Source organism: Salmo salar, chromosome ssa20, assembly GCF_905237065.1.
Source record: "Salmo salar chromosome ssa20, Ssal_v3.1, whole genome shotgun sequence".
Lineage (NCBI taxonomy): Eukaryota > Metazoa > Chordata > Actinopteri > Salmoniformes > Salmonidae > Salmo > Salmo salar.
In genome coordinates, this window is record NC_059461.1 from 90,479,144 (window position 1) to 90,502,447 (window position 23,304).

Genomic DNA, 23,304 nt, shown 5'->3' on the forward strand with positions numbered 1-23,304 from the left:
GGTCGTTTTTCCCCCCCAACGCAGGACTGTAAGGCCAATGACTGAAGCTTGATCTGTTTGCCAACAACATGTTGGTATTTTAAGGAGTCAAGCCCTTATCATAGTAGATAAAGCAAGATGTTGTAACATACAGTACCTTCGGAAAGTATTCAGACCCCTTCACTTTATCCACATTTTGTAACGTTAGACGTATTCTAAAATGTATTAAATTATTATTTTCCCTCGTCAATCTATACACAATAACCCCATAATGAAGACATTTTTGCAAATGTATTAGAAATAAAACAGAAATACTTTATTTACATAAGTATTCAGACCCTTTGCTATGAGACTCAAAATTGAACTAAGGTGCATCCTGTTTCCATTGATCATCCTTGAGATGTTTCTACAACTTGATTGGAGTCCACCTGTGGTAAATTCAATTGACTGGACATGATTTGGAAAGGCACACACCTGTCTATATAAGGTCCCACAGTTGACAGTGTATTTCAGAGCAAAAACCAAGCCATGAGGTCGAAGGAATTGTCCGTATAGCTCCGAGACAGGATTATCGTGGCACAGATCTGGGGAAAGGTACCAAAAAGTTTTTGCAGCATTGAAGGTCCTCAAGAACACGATAGCCACTCCTCAGTAAAAGGCACATGACAGCCCGCCATGGAGTTTGCCAAAAGGCACCTAAAGACTCTCAGACCATGAGAAACAAGATTCTCTGGTCTGATGAAACCAAGATCGATCTTTTTGGCCTGAATGCCAAGCGTCATGTCTGGAGGAAACCTGGCACCATCCCTACGGTGAAGCATGGTGGTGGCAGCATCATGCTGTAGGGATGTTTTTCAGCGGTAGGGACTGGGAGACTAGTCAGGATTGAGGGAAAGATGAACAGAGCAAAGAACAGAGAGATCCTTGATGAAAACCTGCTCCAGAGCACTCAGGACATCAGACTATGGCAAAGGTTCACCTTCCAACAGGACAATAACCCTAAGCACACAGCCAAGACAACGCAGGAGTGGCTTTAGGACAAGTCTCTGAATGTCCTTGACTAGCCCAGCCAGAGCCCGGACTTGAACCTGATCAAACATCTCTGGAGAGACCTGAAAATAGCTGTGCAACGATGCTCTCCATCCAATCTGACAGAGCTTGAGAGAATCTGCAGAGAAGAATTGGAGAAACTCCCCAAATACAGGTGTGCCAAGCTTGTAGCGTCATAGCCAAGAAGACTCGGATGTAATCACTGCCAAAGGTGCTTCAACAAAGTACTGAGTAAAGGGTCTGAATACTTATGTAAATGTTATATTACAATTTTTTTATTTGTAGTAAATTTGCTAAATTTCTAAACCTGTTTTTGCTTTGTCATTATCGGTTAAGGTGCGTAGTTTGATGAGGGGGGAAACATTTTTTTTTTAATCCATTTTAGATTAGGGCTGTAACGTAACAAAATGTGGAAAAAGTCAAGGGGTCTGAATACTTTTCGAATACACTGTAGGATGACTTAGTAATAGACCATGTGTCAGGCTACTTATTCCATCCTTATAGAACTATATAATATAATTGGGTACACATTAGGCAAATATATTGTAGTGAATTATATGTAGGCCCTCAAAGTTCTACAGCTGCGCCATCGAGAGCATCTTGACTGGCTGTATGACTGCTTGATATGGCAATAGCACCGCCGTCGATTGCATGGCACTACAGAGGGTGGTGCGGACAGCCATCCAGGACCTCTATCAGGTGGTGTGAAAGGAAGGACCGGGTTCTCTCTACTTCCGCACGGCAAAAGGTACCGGTGTATCAAGTCTGACACCAACAGGCTCCTTAAAAGCTTCTATCCCCAGACCTAACAATCACGACTTCAAAACCTAACCCAGACCTACCAATCACCACTTCAAAACCCAGGACTGTTTCCTCTGCTTCTATACACTAATAATTAATGGCTGTATCCCAAACGGCATCATTCTCCCTATTTAGTGCATGATAGGGTGCCTAGACTGCATCTGTACACTAGTAGTAATTAATGTAATTTAGTATTCATGCAGTAGATGTGATTTGTTTAATCAGGGGAGCTGTAACTTCTCTCCGCAGCACTAATTGCTGTTGACTAAGGAAGTTCTCTATGTGAAAGAAGAGAAACGTATGAATAAATTATGGAGGTTGGCTGTTGCTGTTCCCTGGTTCTGTTTGGGGTTGTAGGGGGTTTGGTTACTTCCACACTCTGAATGTTCAATCTACCATCATGAAGAGGAGAAGACTAGTGGGACTTTTTTTCTCTCTCGGTAAACATCTACAGAGCTATAGTCCCTTATTGCTTCAGGGCAGAAGGAGGAAGTTCTGGTGAGAAGAGTCTGAGATAAAAGCCTCTGAAAAACCAAGTGGGAGAGAGAGAGAGAGAGAGAGAGAGAGAGAGAGAGAGAGAGAGAGAGAGAGAGAGAGAGAGAAAGAGTGGGGGTAAACAGAGAGGGTGAGAGAGTGGGGTGTACAGAGAGGGTGAGTGAAATAGAGAAGGGGGAAGAGAGAGAATACAATCTAATTAGGAACTCATACACTTAAGATTGGATGTTTTCAGTTGATGTATCATCTAATAGAAACAGAGATGTTTTCAGTTGATAATCTAATCTAATAGAAACAGAGATAATTTCAGTTGATAATCTAATCTAATAGAAACAGAGATAATCATAATAAATTTGAATATTTTCAGTTGATAATCTAATCTAATAGAAACAGAGATAATTTCAGTTGATAATCTAATCTAATAGAAACAGAGATAATTTCAGTTGATAATCTAATCTAATAGAAACAGAGATAATTTCAGTTGATAATCTAATCTAATAGAAACAGAGATAATTTCAGTTGATAATGTAATTTGCCATGAAAAAGAGAAATATCAGTGATTCTTCTCAGTGAATTTTAGATATGAATATTTTAATGGTCACGACCCAACATGGGAGCGGGTTTAGATTCTTCCTAGTGCTGTTATCGGGGACCGTATGTATTGAGCGTAATCGTAGGTGTGCTGATTTATGATCAGTTTTGTCCTTTAGATCACAATGAATAAGATAACATGGACACATGGATAACATGAACATCTAGACACTAGATACAAACAGTCCCTTAATATTTGAAATGGTCAGTGGACCATATGGTAGCCTAGTGTTGAACTCTGTGTGGACATCACTCTGCAGAGCCCTCTGTTGGGAATCAGTGGAACAGAAACCCTGACCTGTCTCTTTACAATGAACGTTTTTTATTTTAATAAACTTCTCAGTATATTTCTTAGTCAGGAGTTTATACATCAGATTGGTAATCAAACATGCCATTGTCAATTGCACTACAATATCAGCAAATATATTATTATAAATGTATTATACATTTATTTCTATATCAATTTCTTATATCCTATGTTCTTAGTGTGAAATGAAGCTATTTAAAATATATATATATATGTTGAGGAGAGATGTTTGAGCCCAACTCCTGTAGCTATAACAGAGAATCTCCAGCTAGAACAGAGAATCTCCAGCTAGAACAGAGAATCTCCAGTTAGAACAGAGAATCTCCAGCTAGAACAGAGAATCTCCAGCTAGAACAGAGAATCTCCAGCTAGAACAGAGAATCTCCAGCTAGAACAGAGAATCTCCAGCTAGAACAGAGAATCTCCAGCTAGAACAGAGAATCTCCAGCTAGAACAGAGAATCTCCAGCTAGAACAGAGAATCTCCAGCTAGAACAGAGAATCTCCAGCTAGAACAGAGAATCTCCAGCTAGAACAGAGAATCTCCAGCTAGAACAGAGAATCTCCAGCTAGAACAGAGAATCTCCAGCTAGAACAGAGAATCTCCAGCTAGAACAGAGAATCTCCAGCTAGAACAGAGAATCTCCAGCTACAACAGAGAATCTCCAGCTAGAACAGAGAATCTCCAGTTAGAACAGAGAATCTCCAGCTAGAACAGAGAATCTCCAACTAGAACAGAGAATCTCCAGTTAGAACAGAGAATCTCCAGCTACAACAGAGAATCTCCAGCTAGAACAGAGAATCTCCAGCTAGAACAGAGAATCTCCAGCTAGAACAGAGAATCTCCAGCTAGAACAGAGAATCTCCAGCTAGAACAGAGAATCTCCAGCTAGAACAGAGAATCTCCAGCTAGAACAGAGAATCTCCAGCTAGAACAGAGAATCTCCAGCTAGAACAGAGAATCTCCAGCTAGAACAGAGAATCTCCAGCTAGAACAGAGAATCTCCAGCTAGAACAGAGAATCTCCAGCTAGAACAGAGAATCTCCAGCTAGAACAGAGAATCTCCAGCTACAACAGAGAATCTCCAGCTAGAACAGAGAATCTCCAGCTAGAACAGAGAATCTCCAGCTACAACAGAGAATCTCCAGCTAGAACAGAGAATCTCCAGCTAGAACAGAGAATCTCCAGCTATAACAGAGAATCTCCAGCTAGAACAGAGAATCTCCAGCTAGAACAGAGAATCTCCAGCTAGAACAGAGAATCTCCAGCTAGAACAGAGAATCTCCAGCTAGAACAGAGAATCTCCAGCTAGAACAGAGAATCTCCAGCTAGAACAGAGAATCTCCAGCTAGAACAGAGAATCTCCAGCTAGAACAGAGAATCTCCAGCTAGAACAGAGAATCTCCAGCTAGAACAGAGAATCTCCAGCTAGAACAGAGAATCTCCAGCTAGAACAGAGAATCTCCAGCTAGAACAGAGAATCTCCAGCTAGAACAGAGAATCTCCAGCTAGAACAGAGAATCTCCAGCTAGAACAGAGAATCTCCAGCTAGAACAGAGAACCTCCAGCTAGAACAGAGAATCTCCAGCTAGAACAGAGAATCTCCAGCTAGAACAGAGAATCTCCAGTTACAACAGAGAATCTCCAGCTAGGACAGAGAATCTCCAGTTAGAACAGAGAATCTCCAGCTAGAACAGAGAATCTCCAGCTATAACAGAGAATCTCCAGCTAGAACAGAGAATCTCCAGCTAGAACAGAGAATCTCCAGCTAGAACAGAGAATCTCCAGTTAGAACAGAGAATCTCCAGCTAGAACATAGAATCTTCAGTTAGAACAGAGAATCTCCAGCTAGAACATAGAATCTTCAGTTAGAACAGAGGACTTCCATTCCAAATCACACCCTTCCAAATCACATATCTCTTATATAGTGCTAAAGTGGACTACTTTTGACAAAGATCAAAAGTAGTGCACTATATAGGGAATAAGGTGACATTTGGGATATAGGCAGAGAACTCCAGCGCTGAGCTGCATTGATCTCTGAGGTCAGGAGACAGGATCATTAGCCGCTCTGTCCTGTCTCTGATGGCTACATAGTAGCTCTCTGTTGCTTTGTCCTCGACCCAGCTTCTCCTCTGATCTGGATGTGTTTTCAACAGGCTGTGTGTACTGTAGAGACCCAGCTTCTCCTCTGATCTGGATGTGTTTTCAACAGGCTGTGTGTGTACTGTAGAGACCCAGCTTCTCCTCTGATCTGGATGTGTTTTCAACAGGCTGTGTGTACTGTAGAGACCCAGCTTCTCCTCTGATCTGGATGTGTTTTCAACAGGCTGTGTGTACTGTAGAGACCCAGCTTCTCCTCTGATCTGGATGTGTTTTCAACAGGCTGTGTGTACTGTAGAGACCCAGCTTCTCCTCTGATCTGGATGTGTTTTCAACAGGCTGTGTGTGTACTGTAGAGACCCAGCTTCTCCTCTGATCTGGATGTGTTTTCAACAGGCTGTGTGTACTGTAGAGACCCAGCTTCTCCTCTGATCTGGATGTGTTTTCAACAGGCTGTGTGTGTACTGTAGAGACCCAGCTTCTCCTCTGATCTGGATGTGTTTTCAACAGGCTGTGTGTGTACTGTAGAGACCCAGCTTCTCTGATCTGGATGTGTTTTCAACAGGCTGTGTGTGTACTGTAGAGACATAGAAGAAACCTCACTACTAGACAATTACTGTAGAGCGGGTATAGGAATGTATTAAGCATACATGGAAAAACATGATCTGATCTGTGACGTTGATTTTTGTTTCTAGCAGCATGGTTATTCATTTCCCAGTACTGTATGTGGTAAATACATAGACTCTTATAAACCCACTACTGTAACACTGAAACAAGTTTTTATTTTCTTATTCTGCTAAAACAAGTCAAAGGGGACAAACTATCTATACTTGCAAATTCAAAAATGTATTTACAAATCGGGTCACACTCCCTACGTAATGCACTTTGTTTGACCATAGGCCCATGGGTAGTGGTCAAAACTAGTGCGCCATGTTCTCCCGAGTGGCACAGAGGTCTAAGGCACTGTATTGAAGTGCTAGAGGCTTCACTTCAGATCCGGGTTCGATCCCGGGCTGTGTTTGCAGCCGGCCAAGACCCGGGAAACCCATGAGCGGTGGTGGAAAAAGTACCCAAGTACTTGACTAAAAGTGTAGATACTTTAATAGAAAGTTACTCAAGTAAAAGTGAAAGTCACCCAGTAAAATACTACTTGAGTAAAAGTCTAAAAGTATTTGGTTTTAAATAGACTTAAGTATCTAAAGTAAATGTAATTGCTAAAATATTCTTAAGTATCAAAAGTATAAGTAAAAGTATTAATTATTTAAAATTCTTTATCTTAAGCAAAGCAGACAGCACTATTTTCTTGTTTTAAAAATGTACGGATAGCCAGGGGCACACTCCAACACCCAGACATTATTTACAAAAGATACAAGTGTGTTTAGTGAGTCTGCTAGATCAGAGGCAGTAGGGATGACCAGGGATGTTATCTTGATAAGTACATGAATTGGACCATTTTCTGTCCTGCTAAAGCATTCTAAATGTAACGAGTACTTTTGGGTGTCAGGGAAAATGTATGTACTGAAAATATTTTCCATAGGAATGTAGTGAAGTCAAAGTAAAAGTTGTCAAAAATATAAATAGTAAAGTAAAGTACAGATACCCAAAAATACTACTTAAGTAGTACTTTAAAGTATTTTTACTTAAGTATTTTACACCACTGCCCATGAGGCGGCGCACAATTGGCCTAGCGTCGTCTGGGTTAGGGGAGGGTTTGGCCGGCCCGGGATGTCCTTGTCCAATCGCGGTCTATCGACTCCTGTGGTGGGCCGGGCGCCTGCACGCTGACACGGTCGCCAGTTGGACGGTGTTTCCTCCGACACATTGGTGCGGCTGGCTTCCGGGTTAGCGAGCTGTGTGTCAAGAGGCAGTGCGGCTTGGCAGGGTCGTGTTTCCGAGGACCTATGGCTCTCGACCTTAGCCTCTCCCGAGTTCGTATGGGAGTTGCAGCGATGGGACAAGACTGTAATTACCAATTTCCCCTTCCGTCTGGTAGCATTAGAGGCATTACCATCCGGTACCATTAGAGGCATTACCATCCCCTTCCATCTGGTACCATTAGAGACATTACCATCCCCTTCCATCTGGTACCATTAGAGACATTACCATCCCCTTCCATCTGGTACCATTAGAGACATTACCATCCGGTACCATTAGAGACATTACCATCCGGTACCATTAGAGACATTACCATCCCCTTCCATCTGGTACCATTAGAGACATTACCATCCCCTTCCATCTGGTACGATTAGAGGCATTACCATCCGGTACCATTAGAGACATTACCATCCGGTACCATTAGAGACATTACCATCCCCTTCCGTCTGGTACCATTAGAGGCATTACCATCCTCTTCCGTCTGGTACCATTAGAGGCATTACCATCCGGTACCATTAGAGACATTACCATCCAGTACCATTAGAGCCATTACCATCCCCTTCTGTCTGGTACCATTAGAGGCATTACCATCCGGTACCATTAGAGACATTACCATCCCCTTCCGTCTGGTACCATTAGAGGCATTACCATCCGGTACCATTAGAGACATTACCATCCGGTACCATTAGAGGCATTACCATCCGGTACCATTAGAGACATTACCATTCCGGTACCATTAGAGACATTACCATCCGGTACCATTAGAGACATTACCATACCCTTCCGTCTGGTACCATTAGAGGCATTACCATCCCCTTCTGTCTGGTACCATTAGAGGCATTACCATCCGGTACCATTAGAGACATTACCATACCCTTCCGTCTGGTACCATTAGAGGCATTACCATCCGGTACCATTAGAGACATTACCATCCGGTACCATTAGAGGCATTACCATCCGGTACCATTAGAGACATTACCATCCGGTACCATTAGAGACATTACCATCCGGTACCATTAGAGACATTACCATACCCTTCCGTCTGGTACCATTAGAGGCATTACCATCCCCTTCTGTCTGGTACCATTAGAGGCATTACCATCTTGTACCATTAGAGACATTACCATCCGGTACCATTAGAGACATTACCATCCTCTTCCATCTGGTACCATTAGAGGCATTACCATCCGGTACCATTAGAGACATTACCATCCCCTTCCGTCAGAGGCATATTCTCTAAAACGTATCTCTAAACCTGTGTCGTCTGAAACCATGATCCTCTCTGCGTAATAAGATCCTACATACACAGTACATGAATGTAATGTCGATTTGCAGAAAGAAGTGTTGAGTCCCAGACCTGTCGGGGAAGAGGGAAGTTGCGGTTCCTATTTGCTTGGGCATTATTCTGCTTGGCTGAGCATGACGTCTTTCACTGCGCAGGCAGGCAGGGAGACACTGAGCCATGACGTGGGGTTCAGCTGGCTCCCATGCTTCAGTCCCAGGAGGAAGTGAACAAGAGAGAAAACACCTGGTGACTTCTGTTCTGCATCTACTCAGGAGCAGCTGACCGGTCTGAGACAAGGCTGGGCTGGGAGTCCATGAGGCTGGGCTGGGGGTCCATGAGGCTGGGCTGGGGGTCCATGAGGCTGGGCTGGGGGTCCATGAGGCTGGGCTGGGAGTCCATGAGGCTGGGCTGGGGGTCCATGAGGCTGGGCTGGGGGTCCATGAGGCTGGGCTGGGAGTCCATGAGGCTGGGCTGGGGGTCCATGTGGCTGGGCTGGGGGTCCATGAGGCTGGGCTGGGGGTCCATGAGGCTGGGCTGGGGGTCCACGAGGCTGGGCTGGGAGTCCAGGAGGCTGGGCTGGGGGTCCACGAGGCTGGGCTGGGGGTCCACGAGGCTGGGCTGGGGGTCCATGAGACTGGGCTGGGGGTCCATGAGACTGGGCTGGGGGTCCATGAGGCTGGGCTGGGGGTCCATGAGGCTGGGCTGGGGAGTCCATGAGGCTGGGCTGGGAGTCCATGAGGCTGGACTGGGGATCCATGAGCCTGGGGGTCCATGAAGCTGGGCTGGGGGTCCATGAGGCTGGGCTGGGGGTCTATGAGGCTGGGCTGGGGGTCCATGAGGCTGTCATATGGAGGGCTGGGGGTCCATGAAGCTGGGCTGGGGGTCCATGAGGCTGGGGGTCTATGAGGCTGGGCTGGGGGTCCATGAGGCTGGGCTGGGGGTCCATGAGGCTGGGCTGGGGGTCCATGAGGCTGGGCTGGGGGTCCACGAGGCTGTCATATGGAGGGCTGGGTGTCAATGCAGTGTTCAGTTCGGTCAATTCAGGAAGTTAATTTACATTTATGAATTGAAAATGGTCTGCCGCTGTTTTCTACTAGGATTTGTCAATTAATTGATTAGAATGTAATTTAACTTGTTACTGAATTGGTATGAATTCAAAAATGAATTGACCACCAAGCCTGCATTTGAAACCTGTGTGGAGTGATGGATGGATACAGGACGGTGATAACCGACGTGGTCCAGAGCTGTAGAGATTAAGCGTACATCTCAAATGGTACCCTATTCCTTACATAGTGCACTACTTCTAACCAGGTACTACATAGAGATTAGGGTGCCATTTCGGACACTATCATCCATTATGGCATGTTTCCAGACGGACCAGACCGACTCCAGCTGTCACAGAACCAGCCGAGTCAGCTCTCCTCTCCTCTTCGAGGAGGAACAGAACACATCCTGTTTTTTTATATATTTTTTTATATATATATATATATATATATATACACTGCATCCCAAATGGAAACCTATGCCCTATATAGTGCACTGCCTTTCACCAGGGCCCATATAAGTAGTGCACTATGTAGGGAATAGAGTGCCATTTGAGACATACAGCTGGATATCAGGTCCCATCAATCACACTAAACAAAGCACAGGAGATGGTGGTCGACACTTCCCATCAGAGAGCCAGGCCAAAGAAAACCTACTGATGTACCATATAGTAGCCAGCGGGAAACGTCTACTCTGACTCATCAATTGTTTTGGATTGTGAATCGATGACTCCATAGTGTACACTTTGGAATACAAAGCAGAGGAGGCTGGTGGACGGAGATATATAGGACGACTGGCTCATTGTAACGGATGGAAAAAGTATCAAATACATGATTTCCATATGTTGGATTCCGTTCCAGTAATTCCATTCCAGCTATTACAATGAGCCCATCCTCCTATTTCTCCAGCCACCAGCCACCACTGGTACTGATGTTCACTTAAATAATATCTACATATTGGAACGATACATATTCTGTGCGCGTGAACAAATACATTTACCGAGCTTAGCCTATGGCGTAAAGTAAATAGTACCTAGAACAAGTCTATGGTAAAAAAAAAGTTGCTCATGTTTCCTACACTAAGTCTATAGTAAGGTAAAAGGCTCATGTTTCCTACACTAAGTCTATAGTAAGGTAAAAGGCTCATGTTTCCTACACTAAGTCTATAGTAAGGTAAAAGGCTCATGTTTCCTACACTAAGTCTATAGTAAGGTAAAAGGCTCATTTTCGTACACTAAGTCTATAGGATAAGAGCGTCTGTTTCATACACTAAATCTATAGTAAGGTAAAAGGCTCATGTTTCCTACACTAAGTCTATAGTAAGGTAAAAGGCTCATGTTTCCTACACTAAGTCTATAGTAAGGTAAAAGGCTCATGTTTCCTACACTAAGTCTATAGTAAGGTAAAAGGCTCATGTTTCCTACACTAAGTCTATAGTAAGGTAAAAGGCTCATGTTTCCTACACTAAGTCTATAGTAAGGTAAAAGGCTCATGTTTCCTACACTAAGTCTATAGTAAGGTAAAAGGCTCATGTTTCCTACACTAAGTCTATAGTAAGGTAAAAGGCTCATGTTTTCCTTATTTCTCCAACATGTTGTTGCTGAATCATCCATATACCGGGAAGTTATATACAGTAGCTTGTCTTCCTGTGCCCTTGTTTCTACCCTACTGGGTTCAAACGCATTGACAGATCATCTACCATAGGTATTCTTGGGGAAGCCAGGCGTCGACAGGAAACCCGAAGACAGTGACATTTGAAAAATCCCTGAAAATGATCCCACCTTCCCATATCATAATCTGAACATCGTGCTCTTGTATAGCTCCAACCTTTAGTCCGATCACATTGTGTGTGTGCACTGCAGCAAATCCCAACACATCCACATATTCAAAGGCCTTTTATGTAGTCCTGGGATGTTCCCAGAGTGAGCAGAGAGAGAGAGAGAGAGAGAGAGAGAGAGAGAGAGTAGAGAGAGAGAGAGTAGAGAGAGAGAGAGAGAGAGAGAGAGAGAGAGAGAGAGAGAGAGAGAGAGAGAGAGAGAGAGAGAGAGAGAGAGAGAGAGAGAGAGAGAGTAGAGAGAGAGAGAGAGAGAGAGAGAGAGAGAGAGAGAGAGAGAGCGAGTAGAGAGGCAAGGTGAGAGCACTGAAGCATGTTTCTGCTGTGGATGGATTATTCATGACCACGGGAATTATTGTGAGGTTTTTTTCTTCTTCTTTGTATCACAGGAATGGATGCCTTTAAGCCTGGTTGGGTGTGAGACGGGACGGAGACGGTGAGACGTGACGTGTGGGCTGCAGCAGTGACACGAGGGAGGGAGACGGTGAGACGTGACGGCCGCAGGCTGTAGCAGTGACATGGAAGGAGGGAATGGAACGCAGTGCAGATTTAGGCTGACTCAGAGGTCTGGTCACTAGCTAGCAAGGTCAAGGAGCCATGGAGAGACTCTTCGACCTCCACGGTATATGTACTTAGCTAACCCACATGGGAAAGATATTGAATAATTTATTTATTTATTTATGTGTTCTACCTGGAACTTGTCAGTAATACACATGGCAGCAAATACACTGAGAAGATTCATGGAAGATTCTAGTAATATCTGACTTATACTAGCAGTTAACATTTAGACATAACAGAAATGTTGCATGTGTTATATAGCAACATATACAAGAGACATACACGTACATTGGGACATACACATTTCAAAGCAGTTGCATACCACTGTCTGATGGCATGCAATGTGACATCTATTGAAAAAAGAAGCAAAGTCTGCCACGAGGAGGAGGAGCAGGAGGTGGAGGAGAGGAGGAGGAACGGGGAGAAGGCGAGGAGGGGGAGGAGAGGAGGAGGAGGAGCAGGGAGGAGCAAGAGGAGGAACGGGGAGAAGGAGAGGAGGAGGACAGCTGGAGGAGGAGGGCAGGAGGAGGGGGAGGGCAGGAGGAGGAAGGGGAGAAGGAGAGGAGGGGGAGGAGGGGGAGGGCAGGAGGAGGGGGGAGGGCAGGAGGAGGGGGAGGGCAGAAGGAATGGGGAGAAGGAGAGGAGGGGGAGGAGAGGAGGAGGAGGAGCAGGGAGGAGCAAGAGGAGGAACGGGGAGAAGGAGAGGAGGGGGAGGAGAGGAGAGGAGGAGGAGGACAGCTGGAGGAGCAAGAGGAGGAACGGGGAGAAGGAGAGGAGGGGGAGGAGAGGAGAGGAGGAGGAGGACAGCTGGAGGAGCAAGAGGAGGAACGGGGAGAAGGAGAGGAGGGGGAGGAGAGGAGGAGGAGGACAGCTGGAGGGGGAGGGCAGGAGGAGGAAGGAAGGAGAGGGAGGAGGAAAAGAGGAAAAGAGGAGTAGGTGGGAAGGAAAACATTCATTATTGGTTTCAGGTGTACCCATCAACTCAAGATGGAACATTGTATCACTGATTGTTATAATATTCTGCAAAATTCACCTGAGCTTCATAGACTGTTCTTCTCTGCCTGTTTGACCCTGCTGGGACACCTGTCACCATCTGATCCTGCTAAGACATGATGAGCATAGTGTTGTATACTGACTGTGCACCATGACAGTGAAACATGTGGAGCTGTTTACACCGTGTCAGTGTGAAAAGTAGGGAATTAGCTAGGGAAACTTGACAGATCAATAACGTTACGTTGATTTACTGACATAATAAAAACTAACATTGCACTGAAAAAAAAAAGTCAGAATGGCTGCTGGTTTCATCGTTTGATTCAAGTCTAGTGTGATTGAAGCAAAAATAATAGCTAAAGTTAGTGAGCTAGTTAGCTAATGTTAGCCAACTTTTGGCTAGCTCTAGCTAATGGTACAATGGTGCATCATCAAATTGACTTTTGTTGAAATGGGACCAAACAAAGGCTACAAAACATTTCCATGCACACAACAGCTGTTAGACACTGTTACCTGACAGATAGCTAGAGGCTCCAAAAAGTCACCCTCCAAAAAGTCATTCATGAACCTTTTTTTTCATTTCCATATGTACTAGGACGCTAAGTGTTTGTTTCTTGGACTTAAACAATGTGATTAATCTAAATGCCTCAGGCCTTGAAAATTAAATAATTGAACTGATTGAAAGTAAGGGGATATCGGTGAAGAAATCCCTTGGTCAAGGCTACGACGGCGCTAGTATAATGAGTGGAGCTTACTCAGGTGTTGAGTCTGAGCCTGATGCTTCTTAGATAGTTGTCTCAACTGACACGAATAAAGAACAATCTCTCAGTAGATGCAACAGTTACAGGGATGGTTAAAAACAGCTTGATTGCCGTAGAAAGTTGTTGCGCTTCAAATAAACAGTTTTGCAGCATCTTTAATTGAGCCTCTCATTCTCCTTAATTGACGGCCTCAACACGTTAAAGAAAAAGATGAGCTATATAGGAAGCTCTGGCGACAGGTCGTCTGGATAGAAGACATCCAATAAATATGCAGATGCAAACAGATTATCATCTTTAGATTGGTGGACAACAATTCTTAAGTTAGCGAATTAATTGATACTGATGAGCCGCCGTTTGAGTTGTGTGATTGCAACAGTCCCTTATCTCTGGTATATCTTGGCATGCATCATTCAAGACTTGGTGTACATTGCAATGGACAATGGACACCAATCCACAAAAGTGGAGACAAACTTGACTCCAATAATCACTATGAAATCTGCATCAACAGCAATCTTGGAAAAATCCTCTGTGATGTTAAAAGCAGACTCCAACTTTTCCTCAGTGAAAACAATGTCCTGGACAAATTTGCTTCTTACCAAAATAATGTACGACAGACCACGTATACACCCTGCACACCCTTACTGACAAACAAAACAAAACAAGTCTTCTCGTGCTTTGTTGATTTAAAAAAATTTTTTGACTCAATTTGGCATGAAGGTCTGCTATACAAATGGATGGAAATCGGTGTTGGGGGGGAAATGCATGTGACATGATAAAATCAATGTATACAAACAAATGTTTGGTTAAAAGTGGCAATAAACACACAGCTGTCTTTCGTCAGGGCCGTGGGGTGAGACAGGGATGCAGTTTGAGCCCTACCCTCTTCAATATATACACTGAGTATACCAAACATGAGGAACACTTTCCTAATATTGTGTTGCAATTTAACAAGTGACATCAATAAAGGATTCATACCTTCCATCTGGGTTCATCTGAAAAGAGCAGGTGTTCTATGTGTTTTGTATACTCAGTGTATATCAATGAATTGGTGAGGGCACTAGAACAGTCTGCAGCACGTAAATTTGCAAAAATGTCTAAAAACCTGTTTTCACTTTGTCATTCTGGGGTATTATGTGTAGATTGATGAGGATTTTTAAAAATGTAATCCATTTTAGAATAAGGCTGTAACGTAACAAAATGTGGAAAGTCAAGGGGTCTGAAAACTTTTCCTAAGGCACTGTATGGAGCATCATTTATTTACAGTTTTATTCACGTTTTCAAGTACTGGTGACAAATCATGCATTTCAATTCTTGCATAGATTGTAATGGACACGTATGATGTGTGTAAAATACTTTTTTGAAAGTTGTACAGTACCGACTATGATGATCTAATGCTATGCTCTATTTGCTAGCTATGAGTGGCACCATGTTTTTTATTTGTTTTACTTAAATGTAACCTTTTGTCACGTTCTGACCAGTAAAGGGGTTATTTGTTATATTAGTTTGGTCAGGACGTGGCAGGGGGTATTTGTTTAGAGTGTTTCGGGGTGTGTGTTTATGTAGATAGGTGTTTGTTTAGAGTATTCCGGGGTTTTTGGGTTATGTTCTATGTGTCATATTCTAGATTCTATCTATGTTGTGTATTTCTTTGTGTTGGCCTGGTATGGCTCTCAATCAGGAACAGCTGTGCATCGTTGTTGCTGATTGGGAGTCATAATTGGGTAGCCTGTTTTCACCTGTCCCTTTGTGGGAAGTTGTATTCGTGCACTGCTATGTTTAGCCTGCAGAACTGTTAGCTGTCGTTAATTTTTTTCGTTTTGTTGTTTTTGTGTGGTGTTCGTAATAAAATAAATATGAGCATTCACGTACCCGCTGCATTTTGGTCCAAATCCTACGACGCTCATTACAGAACTTCCCACCACCAATGGACCAAGCAGCGGGCCCAGGAAGAGGAAGGATCCTGGGCCAGGGAGAGAAGGGAGTGGAGGACATTTTGGACATGGGAGGAGGTAATGGCAGGGGACAAGACCCTGCCATGGAAACAGGTGGAGACAGCGAGGGAGGAACGGCAAAGTGGAGTGAAGAGCGGGCCCAACGTAGGATGCATGAGAGGCAGCCCCAATAAAAACATTTGGGGGAGCACACGGGTAGTGTGGCTGAGCCAGGGTTAAGCCCCAAGCCCTGTGCTTATCGGAGGCAGCTTGTTACTGGTCAGGGCCCGTGCTATGGGGGGATGCGCACGGCGTAGAGGCCGAGCATTCACAGGCCGGTGTGTGCGGTGCCAGCGCCCCGCATTTGCCAGGGGGAAGCGGGAATCCAGCCAGTAAGGGTGGTGCCAGTACTGCGCTCAAGACCGCCAGTGCGCCCAGTGTATCCTGTTCCCGCTCCTTGCACTAGCCCTGAGGTGCGTGTTTCCAGTCTGGCACATCCAAAGCCAGCACCACGCACCAGGCTTCCAGTGCGTCAGCCCAGTCCAACTCGTCCTGTTCCTGCTCCCCGCACTAGCCTTGGGGTGCGTGTATTGTCTGGCATCTCCAGTACCAGCCCCACGCACCAGGCCTCCAGTGCGTCAGCCCAGTCCAACTCATCCTGTTCCTGCTCCCCGCACTAGCCTTGGGGTGCATGTATCCAGTCTGGCATCTCCAGTACCAGCCCCACGCATCAGGCTTCCAGTGCGTCAGCCCAGTCCAGAGCTTCCGACAACAGTACCCCGTCCTGAGCTTCCGGCAATAGTGCCTCGTCCAGAGCTTCCGGCAACAGTACCCCGTCCAGAGTGTCCGGAAACAGTGTCCCGTCCAGAGTGTCCGACGACAGTGCCCCGTCCAGAGTGTCCGGCAACAGTGCCCCGTCTAGAGATGGCCCACAGTCCGGAACCAAGAGAGATGGCCCACAGTCCGGAACCGAGTGAGACGGCCCACAGTCCGGAACCGAGTGAGACGGCCCACAGTCCGGAACCGAGTGAGACGGCCTACAGTCCGGAACCGAGTGAGACGGCCTACAGTCCGGAACTGAGTGAGACGGCCTACAGTCCGGAACCGAGTGAGACGGCCTACAGTCCGGAACCAAATGAGACGGCCTACAGTCCGGAACCGAGTGAGACGCCCTTCAGTCTGGAATCGGCGCAGCCAGAGTCGCCCTACAATCCGGAGTTTCCAGGGTCGCCCTACAGTCCGGAACCCCCAGAGTCAACCTACAGTCTGGAGCTCCCAGAGTCGCACTACAGTCCGGAGCTCCCAGAGTTGCCCTTCTGCCCGAGGTCTACAGTGATGCACTTCAGCCAGAGGCATTCAGCGGGGGTGGACAGGTTAGGTGGGGGAATAAGGCCAGAGCCTGAGCCACCTCCACAGTAGGTGGGTTGGGGAAGGGGGGGTGTAGCACAAGAACCGTCGGTGACGGTGGCCACCCTCCCTTCCTTCCCTCCCTTTAGTTGGGATTATTTTTTATTTTTTTTGGGGGGGGGGTATTTTTGTGTTTTGTGTGAGGTGCATCCGGGGTCTACACCTTTGGGGGGGGGGGATACTGTCACATTCTGACCAGTAAAGGGGTTATTTGTTATATTAGTTTGGTCAGGACGTGGCAGGGGGTATTTGTTTAGAGTGTTTCGGGGTGTGTGTTTATGTAGAGGGGTGTTTGTTTAGAGTATTCCGGGGTTTTTGGGTTATGTTCTATGTGTCGTATTCTAGGTTATATCTATGTTGTGTATTTCTTTGTGTTGGCCTGGTATGGCTCTCAATCAGGAACAGCTGTGCATCGTTGTTGCTGATTGGGAGTCATAATTGGGTAGCCTGTTTTCACCTGTCCCTTTGTGGGAAGTTGTATTCGTGCACTGCTATGTTTAGCCTGCAGAACTGTTAGCTGTCGTTAATTTTTTTTCGTTTTGTTGTTTTTGTGTGTTGTTCGTAATAAAATAAATATGAGCATTCACGTACCCGCTGCATTTTGGTCCAAATCCTACGACGCTCATTACAGAACTTCCCACCACCAATGGACCAAGCAGCGGGCCCAGGAAGAGGAAGGATCCTGGGCCAGGGAGAGAAGGGAGTGGAGGACATTTTGGACATGGGAGGAGGTAATGGCAGGGGACAAGACCCTGCCATGGAAACAGGTGGAGACAGCGAGGGAGGAACGGCAAAGTGGAGTGAAGAGCGGGCCCAACGTAGGATGCATGAGAGGCAGCCCCAATAAAAACATTTGGGGGGAGCACACGGGTAGTGTGGCTGAGCCAGGGTTAAGCCCCAAGCCCTGTGCTTATCGGAGGCAGCTTGTTACTGGTCAGGGCCCGTGCTATGGGGGGATGCGCACGGCGTAGAGGCCGAGCATTCACAGGCCGGTGTGTGCGGTGCCAGCGCCCCGCATTTGCCAGGGGGAAGCGGGAATCCAGCCAGTAAGGGTGGTGCCAGTACTGCGCTCAAGACCGCCAGTGCGCCCAGTGTATCCTGTTCCCGCTCCTTGCACTAGCCCTGAGGTGCGTGTTTCCAGTCTGGCACATCCAAAGCCAGCACCACGCACCAGGCTTCCAGTGCGTCAGCCCAGTCCAACTCGTCCTGTTCCTGCTCCCCGCACTAGCCTTGGGGTGCGTGTATTGTCTGGCATCTCCAGTACCAGCCCCACGCACCAGGCCTCCAGTGCGTCAGCCCAGTCCAACTCATCCTGTTCCTGCTCCCCGCACTAGCCTTGGGGTGCATGTATCCAGTCTGGCATCTCCAGTACCAGCCCCACGCATCAGGCTTCCAGTGCGTCAGCCCAGTCCAGAGCTTCCGACAACAGTACCCCGTCCTGAGCTTCCGGCAATAGTGCCTCGTCCAGAGCTTCCGGCAACAGTACCCGTCCAGAGTGTCCGGAAACAGTGTCCCGTCCAGAGTGTCCGACGACAGTGCCCCGTCCAGAGTGTCCGGCAACAGTGCCCCGTCTAGAGATGGCCCACAGTCCGGAACCAAGAGAGATGGCCCACAGTCCGGAACCGAGTGAGACGGCCCACAGTCCGGAACCGAGTGAGACGGCCCACAGTCCGGAACCGAGTGAGACGGCCTACAGTCCGGAACCGAGTGAGACGGCCTACAGTCCGGAACTGAGTGAGACGGCCTACAGTCCGGAACCGAGTGAGACGGCCTACAGTCCGGAACCAAATGAGACGGCCTACAGTCCGGAACCGAGTGAGACGCCCTTCAGTCTGGAATCGGCGCAGCCAGAGTCGCCCCTACAATCCGGAGTTTCCAGGGTCGCCCTACAGTCCGGAACCCCCAGAGTCAACCTACAGTCTGGAGCTCCCAGAGTCGCACTACAGTCCGGAGCTCCCAGAGTTGCCCTTCTGCCCGAGGTCTACAGTGATGCACTTCAGCCAGAGGCATTCAGCGGGGGTGGACAGGTTAGGTGGGGGAATAAGGCCAGAGCCTGAGCCACCTCCACAGTAGGTGGGTTGGGGAAGGGGGTGTAGCACAAGAACCGTCGGTGACGGTGGCCACCCTCCCTTCCTTCCCTCCCTTTAGTTGGGATTATTTTTTATTTTTTTTTGGGGGGGGTATTTTTGTGTTTTGTGTGAGGTGCATCCGGGGTCTACACCTTTGGGGGGGGGGGATACTGTCACATTCTGACCAGTAAAGGGGTTATTTGTTATATTAGTTTGGTCAGGACGTGGCAGGGGGTATTTGTTTAGAGTGTTTCGGGGTGTGTGTTTATGTAGAGGGGTGTTTGTTTAGAGTATTCCGGGGTTTTTGGGTTATGTTCTATGTGTCGTATTCTAGGTTATATCTATGTTGTGTATTTCTTTGTGTTGGCCTGGTATGGCTCTCAATCAGGAACAGCTGTGCATCGTTGTTGCTGATTGGGAGTCATAATTGGGTAGCCTGTTTTCACCTGTCCCTTTGTGGGAAGTTGTATTCGTGCACTGCTATGTTTAGCCTGCAGAACTGTTAGCTGTCGTTAATTTTTTTCGTTTTGTTGTTTTTGTGTGGTGTTCGTAATAAAATAAATATGAGCATTCACGTACCCGCTGCATTTTGGTCCACTTCCTACGACGCTCGTTACACCTTTTATTTAACTTGGCAAGTCAGTTAAGAACAAATTCTTATTTACAATGACTGCGTACCCCGGCCAAACCCGGACGACGCTGGGCCAATTGTGCGCCGCCCTATGAGACTCCCAATCGCGGCCGGGTTGTGATACAGCCTGGAGCCGAACCAGGGTGTCTGTAGTGACGCCTCTAGCACTGAGATGCAGTGCCTTAGACCGCTGCACCACTCGGACATACATACATTATACATTATGAAATTATTAAGGACAAAAGAGCGAGATTGTTATTTGTCAAAAGGCAGCCAAGCATCGATCATCATGGTATGTTGGTGGTTGGAGATATCCCTCCAGTGGTGTGGAGGCTGTGCTTTGGCAAAGTGGGTGGGGTTATATCCTTCCTGTTTGGCCCTGTCCGGGGGTTTCATCGGATGGGGCCACAGTGTCTCCTGACCCCTCCTGTCTCAGCCTCCAGTATTTATACTGCAGTAGTTTATGTGTCGGGGGGCTAGGGTCAGTCTGTCACATCTGGAGTATTTCTCTTGTCTTTTCCGGTGTCCTGTGTGAATTTAAATATGCTCCCTCTAATTCTCTCTTTCTCTTTCTTTCTTTCTTTCTTTCTTTCTTTCTTTCTTTCTTTCTTTCTTTCTTTCTTTCTTTCTTTCTTTCTTTCTTTCTTTCTTTCTTTCTTTCTTTCTTTCTTTCTTTCTTTCTTTCTTTCTTTCTTTCTTTCTCTCTCTCGGAGGACCTGAGCCCTAGGACCATGCCTCAGGACTACCTGGCTTGATGACTCCTTGCTGTCCCCAGTTCACCTGGCCGTGCTGCTGCTCCAGTTCCAACTGTTCTGCCTGCAGCTATGGAACCCTGACCTGTTCACCGGACGTGCTACCTGTCCCAGACCTGCTGTCCCAGACCTGCTGGAACCCTGACCTATTCACCGGACGTGCTACCTGTCCCAGACCTGATGTTTTCAACTCTCTAGAGACAGCAGGAGTGGTAGAGATACTCTCAAAGATCGGCTATGAAAAAGCCAACTGACACTTACTCTTGTGTTACTGACTGTTGCACCCTCGACAACTACTATGATTATTATTATTTGACCATGCTGGTCATTTATGAACATTTGAACATCTAGGCCATGTGCTGTTAGAATCTCCACCCGGCACAGCCAGAAGAGGACTGGCCACCCCTCATAGCCTGGTTCCTCTCTAGGTTTCTTCCTATATTTTGGCCTTTCTAGGGAGTTTTTCCTAGCCACTGTGCTTCTACACCTGCATTGCTTGCTGTTTGGGGTTTTAAGCTGGGTTTCTGTACAGCACTTTGAGATATCAGCTGATGTAAGAAGGGCTATATAAATAAATTTGATTTAATTTGATTTGATCATGTCATCAGAAAAGGACCCTCGATATTTATTGGAAAGGAGCATCAAACTCGTCACCTTGCACTTTCACCACCCTGTGAAGTTCATCATACTGTATACAGTAAGTGAATTTGTCCCAATACTTTTACAGCTCACTGTATAACTGGCTAAGATGTTACATGTATCCGTAGCGAGGTTAAATATTCACAGAGCACATAGACCCTCTCGCCTTTATAAAACTGACTTCACCCTACCCTGTTAGTATACTGATGTACCTAGCTAAGTACATGTAGTTTCATACCTCACTAGCAAGGTCAATAGGCACGGAGCTTCTGTTTTCCCATGATAAAACTGACCTCCACCAGAGATATTTTATCTGTTGATTTGGATTTGTTGTGTCCGTTTCCGGGCAATGTGACTTCTACTGTAGCTAAGGTGTTGGATACATCACTAGCAAGGTCAAGAAGCTATACTGTAGAGAGTTTCACTCCCCAAGAGAAAACTTCTCTTGATCTACTTGCTGTAGGTAGTATGAATGCATAGTTAGTTGTTGCATACGGTGCCTTCAGAAAGTATTCACACCCCTTGACTTTTTTGTTGTTGTGTTACAGCCTGAATTGGAAATCGATTACATTTTTGTCACTCGCCTTCACTCAATACCCCATAATGTGAAAGTAGAATTATGTTTTAAGATATTTTGACAATATATATATATATATATATATATATATATATATATATATATATATATATTTTTTTGAAGAATTGTATTAGTATATATTATTATTATTTTTGGGCCCATCCACCAACCCCCCTCTTCGGAAGACAAAAATAAAAGTAATTTTTTACAGCTTCTTATTTTGTTACTACAAGTACGTTCTACACACATTTTCCATACATGTCACTATTTTTTTTTATTTTTTTTTAAATAGTTACATAGCAAGAATAAAGTAATTTGATATTTTTATATACTTTACATCTGGATAGATAGTAATTCTACATTATAAATCACGTTTTCAGTCATAACTATTATAGAACATGAGCTCTGTAAACCCACCCCTCAGCTACTCTCAGTCCATCCCACCTAGCTCTGTAAACCCACCCCTCAGCTACTCTCAGTCCATCCCACCCAGCTCTGTAAACCCACCCCTCAGCTACTCTCAGTCCATCCCACCTAGCTCTGTAAACCCACCCCTCAGCTACTCTCAGTCCATCCCACCCAGCTCTGTAAACCCACCCCTCAGTTACTCTCAGTCCATCCCACCTAGCTCTGTAAACCCACCCCTCAGCTACTCTCAGTCCATCCCACCCAGCTCTGTAAACCCACCCCTCAGCTACTCTCAGTCCATCCCACCCAGCTCTGTAAACCCACCCCTCAGCTACTCTCAGTCCATCCCACCTAGCTCTGTAAACCCACCCCTCAGCTACTCTCAGTCCATCCCACCTAGCTCTGTAAACCCACCCCTCAGCTACTCTCAGTCCATCCCACCCAGCTCTGTAAACCCACCCCTCAGCTACTCTCAGTCCATCCCACCCAGCTCTGTAAACCCACCCCTCAGCTACTCTCAGTCCATCCCACCCAGCTCTGTAAACCCACCCCTCAGCTACTCTCAGTCCATCCCACCCAGCTCTGTAAACCCACCCCTCAGCTACTCTCAGTCCATCCCACCCAGCTCTGTAAACCCACCCCTCAGCTACTCTCAGTCCATCCCACCTAGCTCTGTAAACCCACCCCTCAGCTACTCTCAGTCCATCCCACCCAGCTCTGTAAACCCACCCCTCAGCTACTCTCAGTCCATCCCACCTAGCTCTGTAAACCCACCCCTCAGCTACTCTCAGTCCATCCCACCCAGCTCTGTAAACCCACCCCTCAGCTACTCTCAGTCCATCCCACCTAGCTCTGTAAACCCACCCCTCAGCTACTCTCAGTCCATCCCACCCAGCTCTGTAAACCCACAACTCAGCTACTCTCAGTCCATCCCACCCAGCTCTGTAAACCCACCCCTCAGCTACTCTCAGTCCATCCCACCTAGCTCTGTAAACCCACCCCTCAGCTACTCTCAGTCCATCCCACCTAGCTCTGTAAACCCACCCCTCAGCTACTCTCAGTCCATCCCACCCAGCTCTGTAAACCCACCCCTCAGCTACTCTCAGTCCATCCCACCCAGCTCTGTAAACCCACCCCTCAGCTACTCTCAGTCCATCCCACCCAGCTCTGTAAACCCACCCCTCAGCTACTCTCAGTCCATCCCACCCAGCTCTGTAAACC